Raw genomic sequence first — 21,797 nt, forward strand, 5'->3', positions numbered from 1 at the left:
ATAAAAGACGTAAAATTTAATTGCCTACGTTTCTTGTATACACAACTTTTATGTAGGATAAATAGATAATAGAGATATTCAACAAAAACTAAAATCCAAGATGGCGGCCGAAAGGTTAATTTCACGAGTGCGAAAAATCAGGGTAATGATATTCAGCCAATGCTCTATCGAATGAGCAAAAAAAATTTGGGGGTGGTACAAACTGATGGGTCGCCCATATATGAACATCATAAATGCACTGGACTATTATTGCTCAGAGCTATATTAATAACTTAAGAGGGAACTAGTCGAACTTTCACAAGACGAAAAGTATACTCTAAGTATGTTCGTGTATTAAAATGGAAACAATGTGATAAAGGTATATAGAAAGCCTGTCTGTCAAATTGAAGCTAACAAGCGTCTCTGCTTACGGGAATTGTGATTTAATTTGAATTTGTTATAAATGTTTGAGATTTTTCTAATTTTTTTTTTAAATTTTAGTAGAGTAACTAAAGCAAATTATTAGGGAACCCGGCCGAACAGCTCTGATTTTGACGATTTTTTTTTTCAAACGTAGGTAATTAAAAATACTTTAAAGTCTATAGATTAAAAATTGCCGGTGTTGCCGTATTGTTTTTTAAAATTAAAATTAATTTTTTTTTTTAACAAAACAATTTTTTTTGCTTAAATTTCATAAAACAAATGATAGCAAAAGATTCTCTAGGTAATTTAAGGAAAATATATAAAAGGCAGTAAGGGACAATCTTCCATCGTTTAAGCGATAAATGCAATTTTCTAACATTCTGACCTCAAACACAAAAAAAATATTTTGAAAACAACGGCAACACCTACAATATTTTAAAATACATTTTTAAAAATCCAGAAGCTCATTCTTATCTCTTAAATTTAAATCCACTAAATTTAATCAAGACTTTTTGAAAAAATGGTCCTCAAACTCAGAATTTAAAAAAAAATGTTATTAGAAAAATTTAAAATTACTTTTTTCCAAACTTTTTCTAATAAAATATGAATTTATTTAAAAAAAATTTTTGGCCATAAATATTATCAGTTGAATTTCGAAGCAAAAAAGGTAAAAATATCACACTTTTGAAAAAAAAAAAAAATGAAAAATTACTTCAATTTCAATGGTTTTTTTTTATTAAAACTGAATTTTTGCATTGAAATAATTAATTTTCTCAAAGACTGTGGTAAATAGGAACTTTAAATTTTTGCTATTTAACTTTCAACAGTAAGGGTTATTAAATTAATAAAAAATAGTTTTATGTTTAGATGTTGAACTTTAAAAAAAAAATAAGTTACATTTTTTCAAAATTTTTATTAAAAAAAGTTCTTCGAAAATGAAATACTTTTTGTTTTTTTTTCATAAACCGTAATACATATTGACATTTCCTTTTATAATTTAAAATCATACTAAATGCGGCCAAGAAAATTTGAAAATAAATGCATTTTATACTACGACCAAGTTTAAAAAACGACATGTTAAAATTTTTTCAATAATTTTTTTTTTCAAAAATCTGAGTTCAATTACCATTCTTTCAAAAGCCGTTCATTCATTTAACTTAATTTTAATTTTACATATATGACTAAGCTTCTAGCTTTTAAGAAATGTATATTTGAATATTGTAGGTGTTGCCGTTGTGTTCAAATATTTTTTTTTTGTGTTTGAAGTCAATTAATAAGAAAATTGCATCTATCGCTTGAACTATGGAAGATTGTCCCTTACTCCCATATATTTTTTTTTCTTTAATTTAATAGACAATCTTTTGGCATCAATTAATTTATGAAATTTAAGAAAAATTTTTGAAAAAAATTAGTTTTTGTTTACAAAAATCTTCAATTAAATTTAAAAAATCAAAACGGCAACACCGGCAATTTTTAATCTATAGACTTTAAAGTTTGAAAAAAAAGATCATCAAAATCTAAGCTGTTTGGCCGGGTTCCCTAATATTGCCAATTTTTGAGCTTTAGTTACTCCACTGTTTCATAGACCTTTTTAACGTTCATTAAAGTTGATATTTTTATGAAACATTTAAGCTTATTTTTTTCAAGATCATCAAAATATCCAACTAGCTGACATTGATTTTACAGGATATTTTGGGACAGTTTTAGAATGTCCAAGTAAAGAAATATTTACAAAACTTTTAGACTATTAGCATCTTTTCCTAGGTTGACTGCATAATAAAGAATTTTTACTTCAGGAATTTTATAAGATTTACATATAAAAAATGGTTTTTAATAGAAGTTACTATATTATTTTTAATAATATAGTTACTTAACTAATAAAAAAAAATTAGAAGTTGTTATTGTTTTTTTTTTTTTTATTTTGTTTTATAAAAAACATACAAATTTTAAATTTTTTTTTGTTTTTTTCTTTTCAGGTGAGTTAACAAAATTTCTAAATTTAATCATTTTAACAAATTTTCATGGACTGTAAGTATAATACTCATATTTAAGCCTTTCGGAATTACAAACAAGAAAGCGATAAGATCCATATTATGACTTTCATGAGTTAAATAGTTTTTTTTTTAAATCAAAGTGAAATTTTGAAAACCATCATAAGAATAGTTTTAGAAAAGCCGTCTACAATGCCCCTTTTCAATTGAATCGATTTCTCGAAAAAAAAGCACAGTAAAAGTAATTTTTTTTTAAAGTTTTGGAAAGTTCCGCCCACCGATACAATTTTTTTTTCTTAATAAAATTATTCTTGGAAAGTATTTGATCGAAAAATCAGAACATTTCTGTAGATTTTTTTGCAAACTTTTGATGCAAATGTTATCTTTAGGAGTAGACAAATCTTCTAAAATGAAAAAATAAAAAAAAAAATAGTGTGTGTACACATGTACACTCGACTGAAGTTATACTTCTCATTCAGTATACATATATAAATGAATTTCATTTGATTTTTTTAATTTCTATTATTAAATTAATTAATCCACACTTCGTTTTTTACATTTTTATCAAGTGAACAATAAATTAATTCTTTCATCCTCCTTGCGTCCATGTAGTTTTCAATTTAATCTGTGAACTTTACTCATGTTGTGCGGTTCAGAACGTACTATATATGGTTAACGAAAGTAAATGATTGCGCATAAAATGTGCGATATGGTAATTTTATGAGAATTGTGTGTGCTTCAGCACTAGTAGTAGCAATATGGAACTTGCAGGGTTGCTACAAAGCTCAAAAGTGAGCTGAGCTCAGCTCGCAGCTCAGCTCAAATTTTGAGCTAGCTCACTTTTGAGATATGTACCATAGCTCAGCTCATTTGAGCTGAGCTGAAAGTGAGCTGAGCTGATGGTTGAGCTGAGCTGTTGGGTGAGCTAAGGTAAAGTGAGCTGAGCTGAGCTGTGATGGGTGAGAGGATACATTGATTTTTATTTGGAAAGTATAATGAAATATGAAGATATTTTAAACTTTTATATAACACCATAGCTTAAGATGTTTGGTTCTAGTTATTAATGGAATTATTTTAACACATAGATATTTTTATAAATAAGACAGATAATTTTTCGTGATCTTTTCTCTTGGTGCTTTTGATAGTAAATATATTTCTATTTTTTTTTAGTAAAATATTTATTTTTTTATCATAAAAAAAAAATTCCGGTACAATCCGGTTTTTCGACTTTTTTCAAAATTCCGAGAAAATCGCGTTTGAAAGTTGGGGTAAATTTTTTTTCGAAAAATCCCCGAATCTTTAAACGCTCCTGGAAGCTAAACCACTTTAGAGCAATTTTTGGGAGTGATGCCAAATGATAGCTTGTGTCATGGGCCTACGCTTTGCACATTATCAGATTTTTAAAAAATCGCCTTCCATGTTAAACCACCACATCATGCCTTTTTTTTCAGAATCGCGCCTATTTTTTTTTACTTTTAAGTTCTCCCGGTTTGAGAACGCGTGGACCTACAGGAATGGGAGTTGTACCCAAATGTAGGTTAGAGTCCCCGCTATCTTTTGGCATCAAAAATTTTATTTTCATTTTCTTCAAAATTCCGCGATATAGGCGTTGGAACGCTTTGATCTAGAGACAGGGGAGTGGTGCCATATGAAAGCTTATATTCTCAGCTAGCCGATAGTGGTATAATCCGGTTTTTCGATTTTTTTCAAAATTCCGAGAAAATCGCGTTTGAAAGTTGGGGTAAATTTTTTTTTCGAAAAATCCCCGAATCTTTGAATGCTCCTGGAAGCTAAACCGCTTGAGAGCAATTTTTGGGAGTGATACCCAATGATAGCTTGTGTCATGGGCCTACGCTTTGCACATTCTCAGATTTTTAAAAAATCATCTTCCATGTTAAACCGCCACATCATACCTATTTTTTCAGAATCGGGCTTAACTTTTTTTTTACCTTTAAGTTCACCCGGTTTGAGAACGCGTGCACCTACAGGGATGGGAGTTGTACCCAAATGTAGGTTAGAGTCCTCGCTACCTTTTGGCATCAAAAATTTTTTTTTCATTTTTTTAAAAATTCCGAGATATAGGCGTTGGAAGTTGGGGCGCTCACTTTCAGCTCAGCTCACTTTCAGCTCAGCTCAAATGAGCTAAGCTATGGTACCTAGCTCAAATTTGATCTGAGCTGTGAGCTGAACTGAAATGTGAGCTTTTTGCAACCCTGGCAACTTGCCACATGCAACTTGCCACATGTAACTTGCCACACGCAACTTGCCACATGCAACTTGCCACACGCAACTTGCCACATACAACTTGCCACATGCAACTTGCCACATGAAACATGTAACTTGCAACGTGTTGTGTGTTTTATGTTTGCCGTACTGCGGCGTACTGCATTTTTAAATACTAAAGTACTGCCTACTCTAAAGGTGAAACGACAGCCCTGCTACCCAGGGTGATCGCGTCATAATCCCTTTGACATTCTTGTCAAAAAGTAAATTTTCATACTCACCCTCCCATAAGAAGTATAACTTCAAAAATGTTATGTGTCGAAGTTACAGGGCTTGAAAAATTTTATAAGTTTGAAGAATAGAATAAATCCAGGATTTCAGGCTTGTGATTATGTCTTAACTAATACGTGCACGGGTTTTAATTGCACAAAACGTTGAATGGGTTATAAGAGAAGATAAAATCGCGGATCGCTATTAAATGTGAGGATTGATATTGAAGATAGGGGTGCAAAAGCCCCCTTTTTGGTTTTTTCAATTATCTCGCAAACAAAGCAAAATTTTGATAAATTGATCTTAAAACTTGTTAAACAGAATCAAATTTAATATCGGGAAAATGTTTTTTAAAAATTGAAAAAAAAATTCCATACCAAAACAGTCCAAAAAACATGAAAAATCATTAAAACTTTTGTTTTAAATAAATTATATGTTTATTTCATTAAAAATCTGGCTTTTTGGTGAAATTTCAAACCGTAAGTTTTTTTTTTTACATATCACCCATTAAACGGACTCATCTTTAGATCACACTTCATGCGTTTATGCATAGATCAAATTATTACTTTAAGTCTATATTCAAACAAACTTCGAGATTAAAGCTCACATTTGCATTTTAAGTTTATGAATATACTTAATTTAAAATTTAACATAGGTTGTTTGTAAATTTTTAATCTCAATCATTTACTTTTAATAACCTCATCTAGTTGATATACAAGAAATTTTAACTACATGCATCTGATTATAAAATTAATCCTGACCAAAGTCAATTTTCATAGAGAGAGAGAGAGACCAATAAATCATGTCCTGTTTTTCTTATATATAAATTTATATTCTGTTTGATGAATCAACTTTTAATTTGATGATTGTAGGATCCTTCTTAAGAATCTTACAGATGAGAGGTTTAAATTACACAACTAAACTATACTCTGTGCGACAGGCAAAATTCCAAAAACATGGAATGAGTTACTTTTGGTTTGGTTTTTGAACCAAACTATATTTTGCTTGTTTAACCTAGTTTTCATTAGAACTCAAAGAACACAAATAATATGTGAGTATTTCTGCATGAAGACTACAAAACTAGCCCCCAAAGTTGTTGCAAGGATATGAAGAAGAGATTTCTTGGGTTTCTATATCATTTTTGCATATGTTACAGAGGCAAAATAGTCCCACAAACACATAAACAACAAAAACAGACATAAATATGTATCTGTACACATTTAAGGCTTCGAAAAGGCTACTACTAAAAGTTATTTCCGTCTGCCATCAGAGAGAGAGAGAGAGAGAGTGCCAGTAGCTAGGTAAGGTCCTTGACGTGAAAGCTGGTTAGATTCGGTTTTTCTTGTTTTTTTTTTTTTTTTTTTTGTTTTTGTTGGCAATGTCTTCTGGCGTGTCGGTCGTCGTTGTTATGGGTTTATAAACATGTGTGCTAACACACACCACACATTGGCTATATCAAAACATCACCTTTAACCAGAGTCAAGGCATCCTATATACCCTTATATGATGATGATGATGATCGGGTTTTGGTCCCTTTAAAAGATTCAAACCAAAACACACACACACACACAAACATTTTTGTGTATATGTTATGATGGTAAAGCAAGAGTTTACGGTACATGTAAGGTGCAAAGTAGTTTGTCCTTTGCAATCAATAGGTGTTTTTAAAATGCAAAACCTCTGAGGCAAACGACACGACCGACTATGACAGAGGGAAAACTGGTGGGTGACGGCCTTTGGCCAGAACCAATTTCGAGTACTTCAACTTCAACAAGTTCCCAAGCTAACTAATCTGTTGGCTTTATGAAATTTTGGTTCAAATTATTTTCGAAAATTTGTTACGAGACGTTGATTTTTGGGGGGATGGATGAAAGCAACAAGAAGGTTGAGGTGGATACATGCGACGACGGAAGAGAATGTGTAATAGTTTTGAGGGACTTTCTGGAGGGATTATATAGACTTTTAACAATGGAGATAGATGTAGATATAGATGGTTAGAGGGAGGGAATCTATCTAAAAAACTTTATGTTTTCTCAGTCATGCTTTTGAAATGAACTTTATGAAAACACACTAAATAAGTTTTAAATTGGAAACGAACATTATTGTGAAACATGTTTTAAAGTTGTTTAAAATGACGTAAATTGTTTTAATGGAGGATTGTTTTAAAAACTTGGATTAAATGCTTTTTACAAAAATACCTTTGAGAAAGATTGAACAGATTACACAGGTCAACACGAAATTTGTGCTTGGGTTGTGACTATGAAATTATGATATATATATTGATTCTCATCTGGAAAACATTTTTTTTTTTTTTTAATTTGCTTTTGCGGTCAGCAGAGCAATTTCCAGTATTCAAGTAAATCTGTCTTTTACACACTGAAAATAATAAATTTCGTAAAATTACGAAAATAGTTTCATACACTACATTTTCGTTGGCCCAACGAAACTTTCGTTGGCTCAACGAAAATACGTAATTTTTCGTAATATGAAAACCTTCATCAATTAATGAAAACGTTTCATACACTTTTTCTCCCCCTTTAGAGTCGAAAAATCCATTTTAATGAAAAGATTCATCATTTAACGAAAAATTTCATACTCATTTTAGAGAATAAAAAAATGAATTCGATCCTTACTTGATCACAATTTTAATTGAGTAACGAAAAAATTCATAAACTTATGAAGTTCAACATTAACTAACGAAAATCTTCATCAGTTTATGAATATACATAATTGGCTTATGAAAATTCTTCATAGATCAATGAAATTTTACATCGGCTTATGAAAAAATACATCAGTTAACGAAAATAAATCGTTGTCTTCCGAAAAAAAGGTAGACTGACTATTTTCGTTTATTGTGTGCATTTCAGTCAGTCACAGTGCAAGTGTATATTCAACCCCCAAAGTGCGAAGACGTATCACGCGGAATAATATAAATACAAAACATATTGTATGCTGAAAAAGTTTAAAGTAATTATGTTTATGTTTAGTTTAAAATATTATAAGCGGATCCTTACCAAGAAGATTAAAACAAAAATCCTTTTAGCTGGAACTTAGAATATTTACTCGGGAATTATACAGGTAAGATAAATAATTGTAAACTACCTAACTCCCAATAATTTTGATTACGTTTCATCCTTTCAAAAAGAAAAAGAGGTTTTCGTCACCGTTCTCAAAAGAGTGGATGAACGATGAGATAGTAAGTATCATTCGATATATTTGATAAAAAAAAAAAACAATATTTTTGTCTCTTATAATATTCTAACTTTTTTGTTTGTTTTTCTATTTATGTTTTATTTCAGATTCCAAAGATGTCATCCTAATGCACCTTATACATGGGACTGGTTCTAAAGGACAATTACATATAAAACTCCCATGAAGCTTTCCTATATACGTGGAACACGTAAAAAGCCGATCATCAAGCCAACCATTCGTGATCGACATCAAATCCCTGATAGAACTCTTCATATCGCCGGTATAAAGTATTCGTTTACCTCCTTCCTTAGAGGAGTTTAAAGTTTTTAATGTAATTCATTTAATTTTTGTATTCAATGTTTTTAATTTAGGATGATTTAAAATTCAAATTCAAAATTAAAATTTTCTTTTTGTATGGTAAAAAATGTTCGCTCCGCTCCACTTCTTTTGAATTTCGGGTTTTTTATTCCAAAATTAAGGGAAGAAAAATGGACGAAAAAATTCTAGATTTATGAAAATAAAGTAAGTATAATCTTCTAAAAGAATAATTAATACAACGAAAAGTTTCGTAAGCTGACGAAAAAATTACGTTGATTTATGAAAATATTCATAAATTCAATGAAAAGTTTCGTTAGCTAACGAATATTTTTTCGTAATTTAATTAAAATATATTCATAAAATTTACGAAAAACTTCGTTAGCTTACGAAAGTTTTAATTAAATTTTACGTTAATTGATGAAAAAATTTCGTAAAGTGATGTAAAAATTCATTAATTCGCGATAAAAAAATTTTATGAAAAATTTCATTAAAATACGACAGTTTTCGTAAGTTGATGAAATTCTTCATTAACGTATGAAAGCCATTTCGTTGAGCCAATTAAATTTTTCACCGGCTGAAAATTAATTAAATTTTCGTTGGCTCAACGAATTTTTTCGTTGTATTTACGTAAGGATTTGGTTCAGTGCAAAAATTGTCGTGCTTAATTTTGGCAAAAACTCGAGAACGTCTTAACCGATTTGGCTGATTTTTGTTTTGTTTTCTTCATTTTAATGCTGTTTTCATATTCATATTCAGAAAAAATAAAAAAAATCAGAAAATTTAAGAAGAAAAAAGAAAAATTAAATCAAAATTTTCGTTTTATTCTAGTTTTTGTCAGATGGGAGCTTGAGGCATTATATGATACCTTCTATTTTCAATATTAATGGTAAAAGTAATTCACTCCGATGGTATTTTTATTAAACAAAAATAATTGGTTACAAAAATAACTGTATCCAAACATTAGCCAATATAGTTTATATTGAAATTCTTTATTTATTAACAAATTAAATTAATTTGTTTGCATAGTATTTTTATTATTTTTTTGCATATGCAGGGTCTCTAAAAAGTAATGGATCAAACGAAATGTGCTGATAGGCCAACTTTAGATCTTTCAGAAATTGGTAACTTTGTTGATCCCAAATCCTTGAGGTTTTCGATTAAATATGCAGTTCCTGTGAAATTTCGAAAAATCCCTACTTTGCAACAGTATTTTGCTTCCTCTGCCCATTATTGATTTTTGTTTTTTACGATTCTTTCACTAAAACATTGCCTAACAATAAGAAACAATTAATTAAAAAAAAATAATTTGTATTTCATACGCCATTTTTCTGCAAATTAATTAACAGTTCCAGTTAGTTTTAGAACAACAAGACGAAAAAAAATTGTATCGTGTGACTCTGGTTTATTATTTTAAAAATATATCCCGGCATTGCAGTTTTCAAAAAAGTATGAAAGTTTCCAAAGTTGAAGTTTGATGAAAAAAAAATTTCAGTTTGAACTCAACAAAATTGGGTTTTCAAGAACAAAAAAACCATTGTATTCATCATAACTTTTTTCTTATAATTTAAGTCGGATAAAGTGCTTTAGAAAAAAAGTAGGACTTTAAATTATCTACATTTTATACCTTAACAGTTTTTTTTTTGTACAATGCACGGTTTTTGCACTATAGCTCATAAAACTGGAATTAGGCTCACAGGGTATGAAAATTGTATTTTTGCTTCCAACACTACAAAAGCAAATCTTAGGAGGGGAAAGGGTGATTTTCTATTGTTTTGGTTTACCATTGACCCAAAAAGTGCAAATTAAACCCAAGCACAAAAAATATTTTTATTTTTGTCGACCTGTGTTATTAATGGGTTTATTTGAGTTTAAGGTTACAAGATGTATGCATTGATTCATGAAGTAAAGTCAAATGGTAGGTGTGCCAAATATTTTCAAACGAATTCAATCTCTAAAATGGTTCAATATGAAGTTGCTAGAAATAATCAATAATGTATCTTGAAAACGTGATTTTTGGGACACCCTGTATGTTAAGTCCATAACCGGAAGTGAGTATTCCACCACTTAATCGTAATTATCTCAGACTTTTATAATGCTATCAAAATTTGTATAAACATTTTGAGAATATTTTCAATTTAAAATTTTCTTTAAAAAAAAAAGTACGTATACACCGTAGTGTACCATGCATTTATAATTTTTTTTTTTTATTTTTCTGATGAATTGTCAAAGCTAAAAGGCTTAAAATCATTTTCATGAAAATGTGCTTAGAAGAAAATCAATTGTTCATACGAACAAACATTTTTATTCGTAAACTGAGGGAAAAAATTCAATTATCTTTTTGGAATGATTTTGCGTTGAAGACGAAAATTTTAAAATAAAATTAGAGCATCGTTAATTTCAAGTGGTTTGCCGTTATAAAACATCTTTAAATCAAAGTTGTTTCAACTTAAAAGGATCGAACCTACAACTTTTGGGTCACTAAACAAATGCTTTTCCAAGGTGCTATCTCACTGCTGAAAATAAGGGTGGTAAAATGCAACAAAAGCTGAAGTCCGACAAAAATAAAAAAATTCTTACGTTGATTTAATTTTAATTTAAAGATGTTTCATGTGTTAGTTTTTTCAACATCAAATCAACGTTGAACATATTGCATTTAACGTTGCATTTTTTCTCTCAGTGTAATGACTTATTTGTTTTTTCATATTTTTCTTATTTTAAATATTAAATTTTTTTTTTTTAAAAATTTGAACTTTAGTTAGCTTACTACTATTTAAAAGAGTTTTTGTTAAATACATTAAATTTCATTTGTTCAAGTCAACTTAAAAATTTTCACAGCAAATTTCTGTTTTTTTTTTTTTTGAAGTTGAGAAACTCAAGGTAAGAAAATGAGATATGGAGAGTATTTTGAGTTACTACAAAACCATTTCTTAAGTGAAAAAAAAAGGTATCATTCACATACCAATGCTTTAAACTATTTCAAAATAAAATATATTTATAATTTTATTTTGTTTATTATCAATTTTATGATTTATGTAAATTTGAGGTGGATATTTTGTAGTTGTATGTATTAAAAATCATAAAAAACATTAATTTGTTTTAAAGAAGTTAAGTATGACACTGTGAGAAATTCAATAATTGACATATTAAAAAAAAAAAATACGAGTTTTCAAGTTTTTATAAATAATTTTATAAATCGAGTCTGATAAATAAAATTGTTTAACTTTTATTTTCACAAACACAATCACTCAAACAACAAAATTAATATCATTCGTATAAAATTGAAGTTGATATCAGAAAACTGGTGTTTTATTTTAATTTTGATTTTTCTTAAAAAAAAAAAATACGTATTCGCCACAGTGTACGGTTCATTCTACATTTTTGTTTTTAATGAACTTTTTATTTTACGGGGAGAGTTTTAGATTTATTTAATATTATTTATTAAGAGAGTAAACATGCATAGGTAACACTAGCTTACAACAGAATGGACAATGAGGTTGGTCCAAAAAATATTTTTCGCTAATTTTGACCCTATTTTTTTTTTATGTAAATTTCAAAACTTTTTTTAGGTATTCTTTTATCAACAATGTGTTTTTACGAAAATTAAAAAAATTGTGGATTGAACAGAAATAATATTTTTGTTTTGTTACTCAAATTTAAAAAAAAAAATTACGTATACACCATGGTGTACGCTTTTTTATATTTTTTTGTATGGTACATATTGTTAATTTCTAATTTTAGATGGTATAATATAACTTATATATTGGATCAAACAGTTGATTCAGCAGCACTGAAACAAAAAATTTGGGACAGTTAAGTGAAAGCTTGAGAAAAAGATAAAAAAAACTAATGAGTAATCAAATATTTTATTTATAAAGATATTATAGAAAAAAAACTCAAATAAGACTTTCTCTTAGCGCACTTAACTGAGTAAAATCGTTCAAAATAAATTCAAAATTTCTCTACCACTATTCTTCAAGCAGATTTCTGACCTTTTAGAACAAAAAAAAAAAAAAAACAATCTCACTTGTTCAACACATCAAAACCATCAATCAAAAATCCTTATCACATTATTGATATTCCAACTTACCTAATTTACTACTTTTTTTATTTGGCGTCAATTCCCATTAAAACACTTGACGCACTAATAACCAATAATTAAATAAATCTTAGACAATCAAAATCATTGAAATGCTAAGTACTTAAAGTTGGTATGTTTATAGTACCTGCGTAGAGTACAATATTCTAATTACCATACACTTTTCAAATCAAAATCAAAACCTTCATTTCCTTCCTTCTTTTCTTTGTCCAATTTCTAATTTTAGTTTGTATGTATGTAAGTCATCATAAAGTCCTTAATTTGTATGTAATTACCCAATCGCATATTATAATTGACAAGGAATTACAATTTCATTCCTATATAACTCCTATTTTTTCAAACGCTAAAACTCTCTCTCTGTCATTTCTAACTCTATACACTCTACCGCCAATAATAAATAATATCACAAAAAAAAAAAATTTTCACAATATCCTTGTAGGTATACCGCACAAAAGCATAATAAACCATTATTTTTCATGGTTTAGCCCTTTTTTTCGTTTTTTTCTTATTTTTTTTCTTTTGATTTACAAAACAAACATCAAGACAAACTTAGAGAAAGAAAATCAATGATTTCTATATTGCATAATGACTGAGGTGGAGATCGAGGTAAAATATATATATAAAAAAAAAAATAAAAAACATAGACAACACAACACAGAGTCTACTACAAGACAATAACCACCTTTTGTATATCCTTTTTGGTAAAATTCAATTTTTTCCCGCCTTTTTTACTTCATAAATACATACACACGAAAATATAAATACAAACAAATAAAAGTCAATTACAAATTCCCAGCTGAGCTGATTATGATGGTTTGCCCTCTACCTACCCATCCACCCCCAAAAACGACTCTGTAGGTTGAGGGTGAATCACCTGTCTTTTACGGTAGGACCAAAAGCTTTTTCCTCCAAATTCTCTCAGAGAGAAAGTTATACAGAGAAAGAGAGAGAGAGAAAAAGCTTTCCCTCTTCTTTTAATTCGATACCTGATTTTTGAGCGAATTCGCCGTGCATCACGAAGTGTGTGGATATGAAAAATACACAGTTTGAGAATAACTGAATTTTACTATGCCAATGTGTTGTGTGTATTTTGGCGGGTCTCCTAAAGGACATGCTCCATTCAAATACAAATCGGGGGTGGCCGGGTATCCGTTTGCCGCCGGAGCATACAAAAATAAGGTCCTTCATCGTTGTTGTCGTTCTCCATCGTGTTCATTTCGTTCGTTCGTTTCGTATATCCCGTCGTTCGTTGGCTCTGTATTTTGTGTTGTGTATGAGAAAGGACGATGACTAAGGAATTGTGTGAATATTTTTCTTTTTTTGTTTGTGTTTTTCATATTATTTTTTCTGCTTCTTTTTTTTTTTGTGTATTTTTTCCTTCATATAGCAAGCTATTCCGAAAAATGGGCGAAATGATTTTATATTCTAACGCTCTGATTTTAGTCCTGTCAGTTGTTAACGGATTCTCGTAACAGTGGCACCGGAATAAATCACACTTGCATACGAAAATATAATATAAACGGTCGTCGGTTGATAGTCTTCGTTGTCGCGGTTCTACTATGTTTTTGTCGTTTGTTTGTTCCGTGATCCTGGGTTACATATAAGGATTTTTTACCTTAAAATTATATTTTTTTTTTCTGTCGAGGTTTTTCGTCCTAATTTTTTTTTTTTTTTTTTAATTCAGTGTGTCCTTATTTTTGTGCGATTTGCGTGCCATTACGTACATAAATACGTGCCGTAGTTTATTTTATTTCGTGTAAAATATATAAAAGAAAAAAAAATATATAATAAATAAATTGTATAAAAAAGAAAAAGAGGGAAAAAAGGAGCAAACAAAATAAATACAAAAAGAAAAAATACAAAGTACCCAGTATGAGAACGTAAAAGAATTTTTATTTAATTTATATCCTTGCTGGCTAGATCGTGAAGTGTTTTAGCTTTTTTTTTCTCTTCTTCCTATTTTTTGTTTTTTGCCTTTGCTTTTGATATATTTTTTTTTTTTTTTTTTTTTTTTTTTTTTTTTGAAATGTGATGTGACCTTTTGCAATATACCCCTGCCTGGCTTTGGGATGGTTGGTGGTGAAAAATAGCTATGTGTGCTCATCGTTTTTGTGACAAAGGACAATGTTTATATACGATGAGCCTCTTTTTACACACGTGACGAGATATTCTCTCTACGCTATGATGACGACTTGACTGATTTGTCAGTCACATTTAATTAATCTAGACTTGGATTTTATTTTTCTTCTTCTTCCTTGGTTTTTTTGAACAAAAAAAAAAATATATAAATTGGCTTTGAGATTAAAAAAAAAATAAATTATCAACCTTGACTTTTGAGTCAACGACGACGATGAAAACAAAAAAGGATTTTCTCTTCTCTGATCCTTTTTGGTCTTTGTCATTTGTCAAAAAAAAAAAAAATTAAAAACAAAACACACAGAGACAAAAATCCCAATTTTTGAAAGCAATTTCTCCTTTGTTTGAAATTCACAACAACACCACCATTCACCACCACCACAAGCCTTCAGTAGCAGAAATACACCTGTGAACTTTTGTATGGCAAAAGGGAGCATTGGGGTTATAATACATTTAATCCTTTTGACTGACCGATTAAGCTAATTGGTTCATCCTAGAACACATCGTTATATACCAAAATAACACCAAAAACAGAAAAAAAAATAATAATACTAAATCCTTGTATCTCTCTGTACGTGAAAAAATATCCACAACACAAACAATCGACGATTGGTGTGTCCTTTACGTTTCTCCCCATGCAAGGACTTTCCCTATACCTTTAGATCGTCCTGGTCATCGTGTTTATATCTTCTTTCGTGTATGTTCTCTTAATCCACCAACTAGCACACAACACAAACTAGCCAGGATACATTCAAGCCACCTCTCGTGTCGTCGAATATATAAAATAAAACCCTCTCGATTATATCCTTAGCGTTTATTGAATACTTTATGGATATTTCTTTTTTTTTTTTTGTATTTTTTGGAAACGATAAGCGATCTAAAATGATTTTTGAGTTCGTCTATTTGTGATTTTTGATTCTCATGTGAGATAATAAATAAATAGTTTAGACTCAAACCGCTTTATGTGAATGTGTCTTCGATATGTGTGCGTGTTTTTTTTTTTTTTTTTTTTTTGTTTAATAAAACCAAAGTGCTGCACTTAACGAATTAACCAACACCACATTATCGATATGGAAAAAGTGAAGTGGAATATACTATCGCTACCGGTAGAAGTGGCGGTAGCGGGTTTAAAAAAACGATAATAAATAATCGTTGAAACCTGTCACTTTATAGTAAAAAAAAGTACCGGATTAAGTGGTCTCCTATACTCACATACATATGCAAATAAAATGATAATGTGATTACGGTTTAATTTGCGTTAATCGGTGTTCTTGTTGAAATTATTGGTGTTTACATTAATAAATGAGATGAAATCCGTTTTTTTTTTTTTTGCAACATTTTTTCTGTTTTTTAATTTTAAATTCATTTATAATTTCTTATTGGGAGAGATCCTTGAGCAAGGATTCTTATAAAAAAAAAACTGTGATATTATTTTTTGTATAGTCTGAACTCGGGTCGATAAATTAATAAATATTTATGAGTCACGACCCTCTCAACTGGCAGCAAGGAGCAGGCAGCTCAAACTACCACCACCAACAAACAAAACAACTTGACTTGACTTCTCTCTTGATGGATAAAATAAAAAAATAATACAAAACAGGAAACACAAGAAACAAACAAAAAAAGTACAAAAAAAAATCCTTTAATTGTGATTTTTTTATTTTTTTATTTCATTGTGTGTGTGTTTTTTCTACTCGGTGGTATTTTTATTATTTTTTTTTGTTTTTTTGTTTTTCTTTCTATTTTTTTCTACCTGAAGTGTTTATGAATATGCGATTAATTGCAACGAGAAATCATAACAGCTTTTTTTATATAGTAAGGATAAAAAAAAAAAAAACAGATAAAAAATTCAATTTGATTTAAAAAATAATTGGTAGTGAAATGTCGTCGTCTAAAGCTCTCTTGAATTTGTGATGACAATTTACTGATGATAATGATTAGGAAGTAGATTGGGTATAACGACGGCAATGGATGATGGTAGAAGGGGGTTAAGATGAAGTGTTGAAAGGATAATTAATACTGTTTGCATTTTACCTACAAATAAAAAAAAAATAAAAGAAAAATAAAACCAGCAACAAACAATTAGGATAATGATAGCAATTTATTTGTGAAGATATACTTTTTTTTTATTTGGAGGTTTTTGTGTTTGTTGTTTATAAAAGAGAAAAGTTAAATAAGGATTATTTTGAATTTAATCATGGATTAGTGAGTGGAAAACGCAGTGATTGTTTTGAATTAGTTGATTGTCAACAGGGTTTTTTTTTTTTATTTAAAAAAAAAAAGAAAATTTGTCTTCATTTAGAAGAGGTTAATAGTCTCATTAATTTAACTTTTTTAAAAAAGTTTGAATTGGGACTTATGTGGTGTATGGAAAAAAATAAAACAGAATAGAAGGTCTTTGAAAAATACACTTTAAAATACTTTATCTTTGAATGAAATATTTAATTTTAAATTATAGTTTTCTATAAAATAGGACTAATTTTTGAGAAATGCATACAAAAGAATAACATTTCCACAATTGGCATTTGGTATGGATTTCCGATTTTGATATTCACTCAAAGACTTAAGAGTTTATTTTTACTTAATAAATAAATGTCAAAATTGCTGTTTTGAGAGTCAAGAACTTAAAAGGAATATGATAGTTGATTAAAGGATTAGGCCAGTCTAGATTCCTTATAAAAGTTCGTTTTTTTAGTATAAATATTTTAATTGGAAAAAATATTTGTAGAAAAGACTTCTTTTGAATGTTACAAAAATGTTCATAAAAAAAATATTACAAAAAAGCGTCTCTACAATGAATAGGTACTTGTATGAATATTTTGGAGTCTTTTTAGAAAAAACGTAGCTCAATCGCATGCATGAATGATCAAACAGTTTCGATATTAATTTCGCACAGAAAATCATACGGAATTTAAAAAGTAATAAAATTTGGATTTTTAGCACGCAGAAAGTTGCTAGTTTGGAAAAACCTTATTTGCTTATACATTTTGTTATAGTTATAATTATTAATGAAAAACTCTATACCTACCTTTTTTTCACCATCACCTGAACTCTCTGTGACGATTCTTAGCTTCAAATTATTAAGTGTTTTTTTAAATTTCGTAAATAATGAAAATGTTCAATGCAATCCAAAATAAAGTTTTTTCAACTCAAGCCTTTAACGACGCATGATGAAAGCAATTTTCAAGGAATTATTCTCTCCTAAAGAGGATTGGATTAAAAATAGTTGTACACTCCCTGGCATAAAGACAGTTCTTATAAACTAAAATTTAACTTACATTAAGGTTCTTTGACCACCTACCGTAGAGTAACTTGTAACTTTTTTCGAATTAAAATTTATAAGTTACACAATTCAACCGAAATGACTCCATGATTTACGATTTTGTCTACAAAACTAAAACTAAACATCAGAAACATTAGCAAAATTTCTTTTGAAAAAGTCCAGATTTAAATTAAATTCATGAAAAATGCTGTCAAGGTGTTTACAATGAAAAACGTTCTTTAACGAAAAAAGTTGGCGAACGGAATGTTCCACTAAGAGTTTGGTTTTATATAAGGATTTAAAAGCTTCTTAGAAATAGTAAATTAAAAATATTTTTATTTCTTTTCGCGACCATTATAAGTTATTTTTCCTAGAATACAAAATAAAATCTGTTTGATTAATAAGAATAACTAAATATTCCCTCAGTAAACCAAAGTTAAACTAAAAGTTAAATTACTTTTTGCTTTACTTTAGTTTTAGACGCTAGCTAAAATTAAAAGTTAATTATAAATATTTTTTTTTTAAATTAAATAAGCTACAATTCCAATTAGTACTTTTTAAAATACTAATGAAAAAAAATACAAAAAATAAATCAAATTTTTGATGTTAGGTAAAGTTTCGGTTTTCCAATAAAAAATTTACAAAATTACGATGATGGAGAATGCCAAAAAAGTGGGTCCGGCAATTCTGTCTGTCTGTTTGTCTCTATCTGGAGCTGCAGCCTAAACGAGTGAAGTGATTTTCTTCAAACTTGGTATTTAGCAGTTTTGGGTTTTGGCCAAAACTAACGCTACCTGCCATATAACGGAAATGGAAAAGTTAATTTTTTTCAAAAACTTCTCTAACGATATTGATTAAAATTTTTGTGTGAAGTATTACACATAAGAGCCAACTTTTGAAATAAAAAAAATATTTTTTGTACCGTTATTAACGGTATTTGTCATAGAACGGTTTTTTTGATTTATGAATAACTCGTACAAGACTAATCCGCTTTCAACGAAAATTTTTATACAAGAGCATTCAAGTAAAGGTAATATTAAAATTTAAGAAAATTTTCAAAAAACACACTTTTGGATTTTTAAAAAATATTTCAATTTTTTGAAAACGGTTTGACGAAAAATCTTTAAATTTCGTTTTTATGTGTTAATTAATTATTTCTTCAAAATGGCATACCAACTTTTTTTTTTGAAAAATGTTAGAAAATTTTTATTTATAAAAAATAATTTTTTTAAATTAAATTTTCGAATTTTTTTTTCTAAAAATACCTTTTTATACAAAAAATAAAATGGCATACTTGGTTTTTTGTAAAAGATCATTTAAAATAGTGTTAATTATAAAAAATAGATTTAATTTTATTATACTACTTTTGAAATTTCTTCAAAATATCAAATTTTAAATTTCTTCAATAAAAACAAAAAGCTTTAACATTAGAGTTACTTTAAGTATAAGAGCAAGTACGTGCGACCCCAGTCGTCCAATTTATTATATTAAATTTTAAAATGGGCCTTCTAAAAATTATTATTAAACAACAATTTTCTTTTATAAAATATAGGTAAATCAGTTTTATTTACATTTATATTTTTATGAAGAAATGAACTAAATATAAATACACTGGTTATTGAAAAAATTGTTGAAAACAAAATGACAAAATATGTGTTCGAAAATCCTATTTCAACTTTAACTAGAGCTAGAATTTTTAAATTCCTAAAAAAAGAGCGAACAATTTTTTTCACAAAAAAATCCAAAAACAAGCCGATTAGATAATGCAACTTTTTTGCTTAGCCCCATAAATAACATTATCTTCTACACAATATTTTATTAAATACATATCTCCTACTTTTAAAAGTGCACTAATTATTTCAGGTAAAATTTTGCGCGAATAAAAAATGACACAAATATTAAAATTCGATATGAAGAACTGGTGTTCGATATTTTCTCACGTGTTTAATTAAAATAACTTTTTCTAGTTTCTAATAATTTCATCGTATTTCAAAATTTACCAAGAGCATGACCTAGTTTCTAATTTTTTTTCTTTTTTTTTTAATTCCAAAAAATAAACTTTAATCAAGATTTCTGTATATAAATATTGTCAATATTAAGTTAATTAATTTATACTGACATTTTGAAAATTGTCAATTTATGCAAACTTCCTTAAGGGGACTCTTTTCAAATATAAACAAACTAACATACTCTTACTCAAAATGTTGGTATAAAATAGGACTTTGCCATTCGATTGTTGATGAGGTTGCATTTCCACATTTACCATATACTTCCACCATGTGTATATCTCATATAAGGAGAACCACAAAATATAGAGTCGACTTTATCTTAGTCCTTTTTTGGTTTTCTCGTAGTTGTTGTTGTTTATATAATTGCTGGTACTTCTACAGCTATACTATCAGGACAACTTGAAGTCGAATCGAGCTGGAGAAGAAGTGTTGTAAAACAATTCTTTGAGTGTGTAACCAAATAATTATCTACACACAATACCCTTAAGCTATGCAAAAAGTGATGGTAAAAGTGTTTTTGTTGTTGTTTGTTTGTTTCAAAGTGTATATCCTTCTTCTTTTGAATAAATTGAAATCTCTCCAAAAAAAAAACACATACACACACTCATCCATTTAGTCCCAACAAACTGCAAGGAAAACTCCATCGACACGGATTGCTCGTTTCACACTCTCTCTACTCTCTATGCTGTTGAAATAGATATCTTGAGGCTTAAGGCATTTTGTTCCGTGTGCCGTTCCGGAGTGTGGCGGTGTTGGGGTAACCTTCAAAAAGCCAGTAAGTGTGTTGTCTTTCCACCATCAGAATAGAAGTAGTACCGGCACCGACACCGTCATCGTAGTCGTTGTCGGAGTTGATTAAAAATTCATTTCTGTTTGTTGATGTAATTAGGATCAAGGATGCTGAGTTTTGGGTCTGGGTTGTGGGTCTTGCTCTTGGTCTGGGAAGTGGTTGAAAAGGAGGAAGAAAATAAACCCTACCAGGAAAATGTTGATGTTGAATACCCAACCGTCCAGAAAACCCTCTCGGTAGATAGGTAAAGATACACACACAACGAGTTACCTTCCTTATATACCTAGTAGAGGAAAAGTAAATATTGTAGGTTATATTCCCAAACACGACCTCGATTCACGATTGCTTCAACGTCGTCATCGTCTTCTTCTTCATCATCACGGTCGTCGGTGATTTTCTCGTCATAGAGTCTTCATTTTCTATCCCATAGTGAATTGTTTCACCATCAAAATCAAAAAAATCCTTTTTTCCATGCCACTTCTCTTAGTCCTTGTTTTTTTCATACCTACTTTGTAACGTTCGTTCGCACATTTACCAGCGCGCGTTGTCTTCCTTTAATATAAAAATCTGTCTTTTCCAATTATGAGGCACAGACATGGTAGGATTGGAATTGGCACCTCGAGGGGATTCTATCAACCAAAAAAGGATGTGTGTGTTTGTTCCCTATCTCTCTCTCTCTAGAATTCACTTTCCTCCTCATCATATACCTATCCAAAACTCAAGACTCAAGTGAAAGCTGATGGCACTTGTAGAGGTAGTTTGGTATATTGTTTAATATTGAAACGAAGCAAGACACAATCTCGCACAAATAATATAATGTTTATCCTTAAGCTGGCTTGACTGATACAACAATATAACAACAACAACAAATAGAAAGTCACTTTCAACTTCTACTACTAGCTACACCATGATGATATGGTGGCAGTTTCGAGACAGGCATCAGGCAGCAGCCAGGATGTGGAGATGTGCAAATAGTATATGTATATTCCTGGGAAATGAGCACTTTTCCAGTCAATTCACTGTAAAATCACACCGAGACGGGGCTTTGTTTGTGCGACATCATTACGCCTCTACTTCGTCGTCCTTTTCTATATATGACACGCTGCCG

The 21,797-nt window shown here is 29.4% G+C and overlaps 1 protein-coding gene across 2 annotated transcripts in view; it reads left to right on the forward strand.

Moving 5' to 3' along the window:
• LOC129913187 (uncharacterized) overlaps window positions 1-21,797 on the forward strand; it is a 542,292-nt gene that overhangs the window by 277,796 nt on the left and 242,699 nt on the right. Inside the window, exon 1 of one of the 2 annotated variants that reach the window (XM_055991736.1) lies at window positions 14,340-14,362. The exons of the other annotated variant lie outside the window; for it this stretch is intronic. The gene's annotated coding sequence lies outside the window, so the exon portion shown is untranslated. Of the gene's footprint in view, window positions 1-14,339; window positions 14,363-21,797 lie in introns of those variants that run through there. 2 annotated transcript variants of the gene reach the window in all.

Source organism: Episyrphus balteatus, chromosome 3 (genome assembly GCF_945859705.1).
Source record: "Episyrphus balteatus chromosome 3, idEpiBalt1.1, whole genome shotgun sequence".
NCBI lineage: Eukaryota > Metazoa > Arthropoda > Insecta > Diptera > Syrphidae > Episyrphus > Episyrphus balteatus.